Source organism: Gossypium hirsutum, chromosome A08 (genome assembly GCF_007990345.1).
Source record: "Gossypium hirsutum isolate 1008001.06 chromosome A08, Gossypium_hirsutum_v2.1, whole genome shotgun sequence".
NCBI lineage: Eukaryota > Viridiplantae > Streptophyta > Magnoliopsida > Malvales > Malvaceae > Gossypium > Gossypium hirsutum.
Genome location: NC_053431.1, coordinates 62013763 through 62023661, shown reverse-complemented (window position 1 = coordinate 62023661; position 9899 = coordinate 62013763). Strand labels below are relative to the sequence as shown.

The following is a 9899-nucleotide window of genomic DNA, read 5'->3' as shown; positions in this document are numbered from 1 at the left end:
ATATATTCTCGCATTCCAAATCAGGACAATTTAGGCCATATCAACTCAATTACACATCATAAAGATATAGTTGTATTATTAACCTACAACTTACCTCGGTATTCAAAATATGGCGACTATTTCGGCTTAATCCACTAACTTTGCTTTTCCCCGGTCTAGGCATGGATTTTGTAATTCTTGATCTATAATGATGAAAATTCACACATTTAATCATTTTATTAATCTAAGTACTCAACAATTCATAATTGGGCAAAAGACCATTTTGCCCCTAGACTTTCACAAAATGACCATTTTACCCCTAGGTCCGAAAATTAATTTTTTATCACATTTTCTCACTAACCAAGCCTTGCCGATTACTTTTTATACTAGAAATAGCCCACAATTCTTATTATTTAACACATTTATAACGTATTTTACAACTTATGCAAAATGGTCCTTAGGGTTTTCATGAAAACTACTTCGTAAAAGTTGTTTATTACACTACCATAGCTCATTTTCATACATAAAATTTTAGAAAACAACATGAACACACTCATGGTAAAACCCTAGACTATCAACCGTTTTGCAAAATAGTCTCCTCATTTGAAAGCTCATGTTATAAGGGTTTTAAAAGTAAAAAAAATCATCAAGAAAAACCCTCAAGATCACTTACTTGTAGAGAGATTAAGTGGCTGAAATTTTCAAGCTTTCAAACCCCAACAATGGCTGAATTTTCGGTGGAGAAGAAATGGTGAAAAGGGATGATATCATCTTTCTTTCTTTTTTTTTCTATTTTAGTCAAATAAGCTACCAAAACCCACCTAATTTGACTTTTTGACCATTCTTGTCCCCATGGTCGGCCAAACACTCTTTTTAGGGTTCATTTGACCTTTAAAGACCCCAAATTATGGTTCTCTAGCTATTTGACACCCTTAGCTATCAAAATAAGACTTTTGCACTTTATTCGATTTAGTCCTTTTACTTGATTAAGCTCTCAAATGCTAAAATTAATTCACCAAATTTTTCATGCACCTTTATAATCATGTCATCACATATAAAATAATATTAAAATAATTTCTATGGCTTCAGAATAGTGGTTTCGTAACCACTTTTCTGACTAGCACCAAAATCGGTATGTTACAATTCTCCCCCTTTAGGGATTTTCGTCTCCGAAAATCTTACCTGTGAATAGATTCGGGTATTGGTCTCTCATGGTCTCCTCGGGTTCCCATGTGGCTTCTTCGACTCCATGTCTATGCCATAATACTTTAACAAGTGCTATACTTTTATTCTTCAATTGTTTAATCTCTTGAGCCAAAATCTTAATCAGCTCTTCGCCATAAGTCATGTTCGGCTGAATCTCAACCTCAGTTGGAGCGAGCACATGCGAAGGATTCGATCTATGTTGACGTAACATGGACACATGAAACACGTCGTGAATCTTTTCCAATTCTGAGGGCAAAGCCAATCAGTATGCTACCGGTCCAATTCTCTCGGACACCTCATAAGGTCCAATAAATCGTGGACTTATTTTTCCTTTCCTTCCGAATCAGAGAACCTTCTTCCACGAGGATACCTTCAAAAACACTTTATCCCCGACATGAAACTCGATCTCTTTTCATTTCAAATCTGCATAGGATTTCTATCTATCCAATGCGGCCTTTATACAATCAAGAATCACTTTAACCTTTTCTTTAGTTTCTCTGACTAAGTCAACCTCGTGAATCTAATTCTCTCTCAGCTCGGTCCATTATAAAGGCGTTTGGCACTTACTCCCATACAAAGCCTTATAGGGCGACATTTTCAAACTCGACTGATAACTATTATTGTAGGTCAATTTCACCAGCAGTAAATACTTTTCCCAACTGCCTTAGAACTCGAGAACACAACACCGCAATATATTTTCTAAGATTTGAATTACTCTCTCTGACTATACGTCGGTTTGCGGGTGGAAAGCTGCGCTAAAGTTCAACTTTGTTCCCAAAGCCTCTTGTAATTTCTTCCAAAACCTCAAGGTAAACCTTGGGCCTCTGTCTGAAATAATCGACAAGGGCACTCTATGAAGTCTCACAATTTCGAAAATGTGCAAGTCAGCTAGTTTATCAAGTGAGAAGTCTGTACGTATTAGGATAAAGTAAGCTGACTTCGTCAGTCAATCAACCACAATCCACATGGTATTTTTCTTCTTTGGGGTTACTGACAAACCCGTCACAAAGTCTATAGTAATTTGATTCCACTTCCACTCAAGGATCATAATAGGCTGACATAAACTCGAAGGTACTTGGTGTTTGGCTTTCACTTGTTGACAAACTAGACATTTAGAAACAAACTCAGAAATATCTTTTTTCATCCCCGACCACCAGTACATTTTCTTCAAGTCGTTATACATTTTCACACTACCCAAGTGGATAGACAAACAACCACTATGTGCCTCTCGTAAAATCTTCTGAATGAGCTCATTATCCTTGGGTACACAAATTTTGTCTCAGTACATCATACAACCGTCAGTACCAATACCAAACTCTGATTCATTTCCCGCCTCACATTGAGCCATTTTAGCTTGCAAGTCCCTATCACCTTTCTAAGCCTCACAAATGTCTTGAAGCAACATCGGTCTAGCCTTTAACTCTGTTAAAATCGAACCATCCTCTGACAAGGCCAATTGGGCGTTCATTGCTCTCAAAGCAAATAAGGATTTTCTACTCAATGCATCAGCGATCACACTCGTCTTTCCCAAATGGTAGTCGATAATCAACTCATAATTCTTTATCAGCTCTAGCCACCTTCGTTGTCATAAATTCAACTCTTTCTGAGTCATCAAATACTTGAGGCTTTTTATGGTCTGTAAACACTCGGCATCTTTCACCATACAAATGGTGTCTCCAAATTTTTAAAGTGAACACGATAGCTGCTAGCTCCAAATCATGAGTCTGGTAATTCTTTTCGTATGGCTTTAGCTGTCTTGAGGCATAGGCTATCACCTTGCCTTCTTGCATGAGCGCATACCCTAAACCATTCAAGGATGCATCATTAAACACCACAAATTCTTTTCCTGGTTCTGGTTGCACTAAAACTAGGGCTTTGGTCAACAAAGCCTTTAGTTTCTCGAAATTATGTTGGTACCTCTCTGACCATTCAAACTTGACATCCTTTTGTAACAACCTTGTAATCGGAGTAGCTATTATCAAGAACCCATTTACAAATCTTCTGTAGTATCCAGCCAAGCCCAAAAAGCTTCGAACCTCTGTCACATTCCTCAGTGGTTTCCACTCAACGATAGCTGAGATCTTACTCGGATCAACTCTGATCTCGTCACCCGACACAATGTGTCCCAAGAATCTGACCTCTCGTAGCCAAAATTTGCTCTTACTAAACTTGGCGTATAACTGCTTATCTCTCAAGGTTTGTAAAACTGTTCTCAAATGCTCTGCATGCTCACTCTCATCACGCGAATAAATCAATATGTCGTTGACAAAAACCACCATGAACTTATCTAAATACTGCCAGAAAATGGGATTCATCAAATCCATAAACACAGTAGGGGAATTTGTTAATCCGAAGGGCATAACAAGAAACTTATAGTGCCCATACCTTGTCCTAAATGCGGTTTTCGGTACATCTTGATTCTTAACCGTTAACTGGTAGTAGCCAGACCTTAAGTCGATATTAGAAAACACAGTGCCTCCCTTCAACTGATCAAACAAATCATCGATCCTTGGCAAGGGATACTTGTTCTTCACAGTCACCTTGTTGAGTTGTCGGCAGTTTATGCACAATCTCATCAATCTGTCCTTCTTCTCACAAAAAGTACCGGAGCACCCCACGGTGAATAGCTCGGTCTCACAAAAACTTTATCTGTTAACTCTTGTAATTGAGTCTTCAACTCCTTCAACTCTGTAGGAGCCATTCTATACGGAGCAATTAAAATGGGTGTCGTACCAGGGACTAACTCGGTACCAAACCCAACTTCTCTAATAGGAGCCAATCCGGGCAACTCTTCTGGAAACACATCCAGATACTCACATAGCACCGGCACCGTCTCAATTTTCACTTCAGACTCTTTGGTGTTCAACACAAATGCTAAGTAGGACTCATACCCTTTTCTCAAATATTTCTCGGTAGACAAAGTCAAGATCAGTACTGGTGAGTTATCCAGTTCACCTGATTCAACCCAAATAATATCCCCATTCTCACATTTCAATTCAATGAACTCGCTACCACAATTCACTATCACATCATAAGTAGTCAACCAATCCATGCCAAGAATTAGATCAAATTCATCAAATGGTAGTAGATGAGGTTAGCCGGAAAACAATGACCTCTAATCATCAAAGGACAACCTCTACACACTTTATCAACTATCACATGCCTACCTAATGGGTTTGTCACTTTTATCACAAATTTGGTAGACTCAACAGACATATTCGTACTGGGTACTAATTTCATGCAAACATAGGAATGAGTAGAACCTGGATCAATTAAAGCAATAACAGAAATATCGTGGAGAGAAAAATTACCCGTAATTACATCTGGTGAAGATGCCTCTTCGCGAGCGCGAATGGCATAAGTCCTTGCAGGCGCTCGGCCCCCGGACCTCACAGCTGAATCTCTAAGAGCTCTTCTACTGCTAGCCCCACTGCCTGGGTTCTTCTGTGGTCTACCCCTCGTAGGAGCATTACTCGCCCTCACATCTTGATTTTTCTCTTTCTCATCTAATTCAAGGCAATCTCTAATGAAGTGGTCCAAAGATCCACATTTAAAGCAACCTATTTCATTCCCTTGGCACTCACTGAAATGACGTCTTCCACACTACGAACACTCCGGCTTATTTGGCCGAGCACTACCGATACTCACGATAGAAGTGGTCTGGGCCTTAGAAGTCGTATTCTGCTTATTTTTACTCTTATTTGATAATCCCACTGACGCATTCGATCGGGTAGGAAACTCTCTCGATCTCTTGGATGAGGTCTGTTGTGATTTCCCCATTTGTCTTTTCCTTGAGTCTCGGGACTCAATGTCAGCTCTTCTCTTCTCTTTGGCCAATTCCTCGGCCTTACATGCTCTCTCCACAAGTACTACAAATTCCCTCAATTCTAAAATGCCACTAATAGACAGATATCTTTATTTAGACCATCTTCAACCTCTTGCACATGATGGATTCTGTAGATACAGACTCTCGTGCATATTTTCTGAGTCTTACAAACTCATGCTCGTATTCAGTCACCATCCTACAACCTTGCTTCAACTCTAAAAACTCTTTCCTTTTCTGGTCTATAAACTTTTGGCTAATATACTTCTTTTGGAACTCTTCCTGAACATATTCCCATGTTATCCGCTCTCTTAGTACGACTGACACGAGAGTATTCCACCATTGATAAGCTGAATCTCGTAGAAGTGACATTATGCACTTCATACACTCCTTCGGCATGGTCGATAATTTATCGAATACTCTAATGGTATTTTTCAACCAAAACTCGGCCCTTTCAGGGTCATCATCAATATTTGCCCGAAATTCTTCAGCCCCATGTTTACGGATTCTGTCTACTGGAGGTTTCTCTCTCCTAGCCATCTCTGCTCCTTGAGGAGCTATATGAATGGGTTGAGGAATTAGGGGAGGTGGGGGAGGTGGAGTATTCGGATTCGCACGAATGAACTCCGAATACCACGCGTCCATCATGTGAAGGTAAGCTTCCTTAACTCCTCTGCCCTGACTCATTGTCACGGGTCCACTATCTACTAGCGTGGTCCCTTCAGCGGGAGTCGGTGCATTACTCTCTACATCATCCACCATAACTACGTAAGGATCCATTTACTATATAAATAAAAACACAATTTATCTCGTCAGAAGTCGTCACACTATCAATATACAGTTATGGCATGTATAGTTAGACTCATACTCAAGCTAGGTTAGTCCTAGAATAGATAAAACTATAGCTCTGATACTATTAAATGTAAGACCCCTTACCTGAGTCCGAGGCCGAGACTGGGCACGAGGCATTACCATACTTAATCACATACATACAATCGTTTATGAGTCACCAAGACTTGATCAAATTTAAAGCTCTTTCAAACTTTATTTAAACTCCTAAATGTAGGCCTACGAGGCCTCAAACTTTCATTGGAATCCATTTGGAACCAACTCGGTTCCTTAAACAAACTAAATAAAATAACTCTTGAAACAGGGCACATGCCCGTGTAGAAGGGCAACACGCCCGTGTAGTCATTATAACATGGTCGTGCTAATGGCCTGAGTGACACACATGGCCTAGGAATCTAGGGACACGCTCGTGCCCCATACCCGTGTGAACTAAATTCTAAATTCGAACCTACAGGGCATGACCTGACACACTCCCGTGTCTTTGGCTTGTGTCCCTCCCACAGTCATGACACGCCCGTGTCTAGAAACCGTGACATTCTGTTTCTAACGTCAGCACCCAATTTGGGGCACAAGACCAAGGCACACACTCGTGGTCAGAGGTTGTGTCCTCCACACGGCTGAGACCCACGGTGGTGTCTCTGCCCGTGCGTTTACTACTATCCATTCTAACATGCAAATTTTACGTGCAGGGGACATACGGCCGAACGACACACCCATGAGGCTGATCGTGTGTCATACACGGCCTAGACACACGCCCGTGTGCACAATATAAGGTTATCTACCAAGCCTTTGCCACCCTGAAACAAAATCTTAGATCAACCAACGCATCAAAGATTAACTTAATATGATTTCTCAACCAAACAACCATAGTTAAGACCTATATACATCATATATTCAACTACGCCAACAATTTAAAATTCATGAAAGGCTAGCTTGCATTCACATAATAACTTCAATATTAGCCATTTTCCATGGCCTTATACAAAATAAATCAAATACGAAAGTAAGCCAACATATTTGCCCAATTAACAATGACACAAAACTCAAAAGTCAGAGTCTTATACATGCCATAATCAAAATAAAAGATCTAACTATACCAAGTGCATCGATTGATAGTGTGATCGATGCCTTCGAAGTCCGTTGATCTACGAGCTAATTAGCCAGCACTATAAAAAAATGGAAAGAAACGGGGTAAGCATAAAGCTTAGTAAGTTGCATGAAAATAAACAACAACTACTTATCATAAAGCAATATGCTTATAACCTTTCATAGTTTATTCATGAGTACCATAATTAAATGTAAGTACAAATTACTCATCACCATCCAATACAACTCATATTGCATACATTGAGCCCATATCTTATACATTTCAATTAGGTACCTGTACCACTCATCACATGATCATAATTTTTTTAATTTTGATATAAATCATAAAATTTTTATTGAACCATTTGGAATACTGTCGTATACTCAATAGCTCTAACATGAGTTAAGATGCTGACGCCATGTCCTAGACATGGTCTTACACTAGCTTTCATATAGTGAAGCCGATACCATGTTCTAGGCAAGTCTTACATTGGTTCTCATCTATCGGTGTCGATGCCATGTTCTAGACAAGTCTTACACTGACACACCACAAGCTGATTTTAGTTTAGTTAATTAGTTTAGATAAACAAACCCCTTAATTTTTAGGCTAGATAATAAAAAGGAAGTAATTACTAGTACTCTTGGTTCCTTTGGGTTTGATAATCCGGTCTTGCTAAAGCTATACTACTGTTCGATAGGTACACTTGCCTTCATCGTGATAATAGTTAGTTTCAAGAATGATTAATTATAAATCTTTAAAACCTGTCGCGAATATCACATATCAAGTTTTTAGCACCGTTGTCGGGGAACTAAGATATTAGGAACACTCGATTTTTATTACTTTAGCCATTTTACTTTATTTGCAATTTAAATTTTTATTTTCTTTTCTAATTTTTCTTTTATTCGTTCCTGGCAGGTTTTTATAGTGTATGACTAGAAGAAACCCGTCAGGACCATTACTGTTTGATAGTGAGATAGATCGCACAGTTCACAAAAATTGAAGAGAAATAAGGCGAAGCTTACGATACACAGAGGGAGAGCAAGAGGATGATACTTCAATCATAAGTGAGGAGATGGCTGAAAACCAGGAAAATCTGTTACCTCCTGCGATTGCCACTGATCCAGTAAATTAGAATCCTTCTCCGCGTACTATGTATGATTATGCTAAACCTTCTTTAACAGGAACTGAATCGAGCATAGTTAGGCCTACTGTTGCTATGAATAATTTTGAACTGAAACCTAACACCATTCAAATGATCCAACAGTTTGTTCAGTTTGATGGTTTGCAGGACGAGGACCCAAACGCTCATTTGGCGAATTTCTTAGAATTTTGTGACACATTTAAAATCAATGGCGTTTCTGATGATCTCATTCACCTTCGGTTATTCCCTTTTTCATTGAGGAACAAAGCTAAACAGTGGTTGAACTCGTTACCATGAGGGTCAATCACTACTTGAGAATAAATGACCGAAAAGTTTTTATTAAAGTATTTTTCACCGGCTAAAACGGCTAAATCACGTAATGATATCTCTTCTTTTATGCAGATGGATTTAGAAACACTCTACGATGCATGGGAGAGATACAACGACATTTTGCGAAGATGCCCTCACCATGGGTTACCACTCTGGCTACAGGTTCAAACGTTTCACAATGGCCTGAATCCTTTGAATAGACAGATGATTGGCGTAGCTGCTGGTGGAACTATCAATAATAAGACACCTGAGGATGCTTATGAATTTATAGAAGAGATGTCACTAAATAATTATCAATGGCAAGTCATGAGGACAAAGCCAACAAAAACAGCCGGCGTTTTTAACGTCGATTTGATCACCATGCTTTCTAATCAGGTAGAACTTTTGAATAGAAAAATTGACAGTTTTCTTGGTTCTTCACAGATTCACCCAGTAATGCAGTGCGAAGAAAGTGGAGGTGGATCAAGCAATTCAGAATACCCATCCTATGGCCACAACATGGAGAACGAGCAGTTAAATTACATGGATAATAATCCTCGATCTCAAAATAATCCTTATAGTAATTCTTACAATGTAGGTTGGAGGAACCACTTAAATTTCTCATGGGGAGGCCAACAAAATCAGAGACCACCACCTCCAGGCTTCCAACAACCACCCTACCAACAAGAGAAAAAGCCGAACCTTAGGGAGATGCTAACAAAATTCATCTCGGTGTCAGAAACTCATTTTAGAATACCGAGACAACAGTTAAGAATCAACAAGTGTCGATCCAAGGGCTCGAAACTCAGATAGGACAGCTCGCCAAATTAATATCTAAATGACCTCAAGGTAGCCTGCCGAGTAACACTGAATATAACCCAAGGGAACAACTAACGCAATTATCATCCAAGACAAAGAAGGGTTAGTGGAACCTAAACTAGAACCGAGACAAGGAATTATGGTAAGTAAAAGCAGAGGTGAGGAAGACCACAGTGAACAAACACCGGTAAGTAAAGAGTACAGACCTTGTGTGCCATATCCCAATGCAACAAGAAAAGACCACACAGATGAACAATTCGGTAAATTCCTTAAATTATTAAAGAAATTAAATATTAACTTACCGTTTATTGAAGCTCTTTCACAGATGCCAAACGCAGTCAAATTCTTACAGGAGATTTTAACAAATAAGCGGAAGTTGGATGAAGCGTCACATGTGGAGCTAAATGCGGTTTGCTCAGCCATACTACAGAATAAGCTGGCCAACAAATTAAAAGATCCAGGGAGTTTTACAATTTAATTGGTAGCTTAGATGTTAATAATGCTTTGGTTGATTTAGGGGCTAGTATCAATGTCAAGCCTTACAAAATGTTTAAGCAACTAGGTCTTGGGAAACCCAAACAAACTAGGATAAGTATTCAATTAATCGATAAAACAATTAGATTTCCTAGGGGTATTATTAAAGATGTACTCGTTAAAATTGACAAATTTATATTCCTAATTGATTT

The 9899-nt window shown here is 39.1% G+C and overlaps 1 non-coding gene across 1 annotated transcript; it reads right to left on the bottom strand.

Moving 5' to 3' along the window:
* Positions 1–8455: 8455 nt before the first annotated feature.
* LOC121205667 (small nucleolar RNA R71) lies at positions 8456–8561 on the bottom strand. Its single transcript, XR_005900743.1, has one exon. It is a non-coding gene; the product is annotated as a small nucleolar RNA R71 (small nucleolar RNA).
* Positions 8562–9899: the final 1338 nt, after the last annotated feature.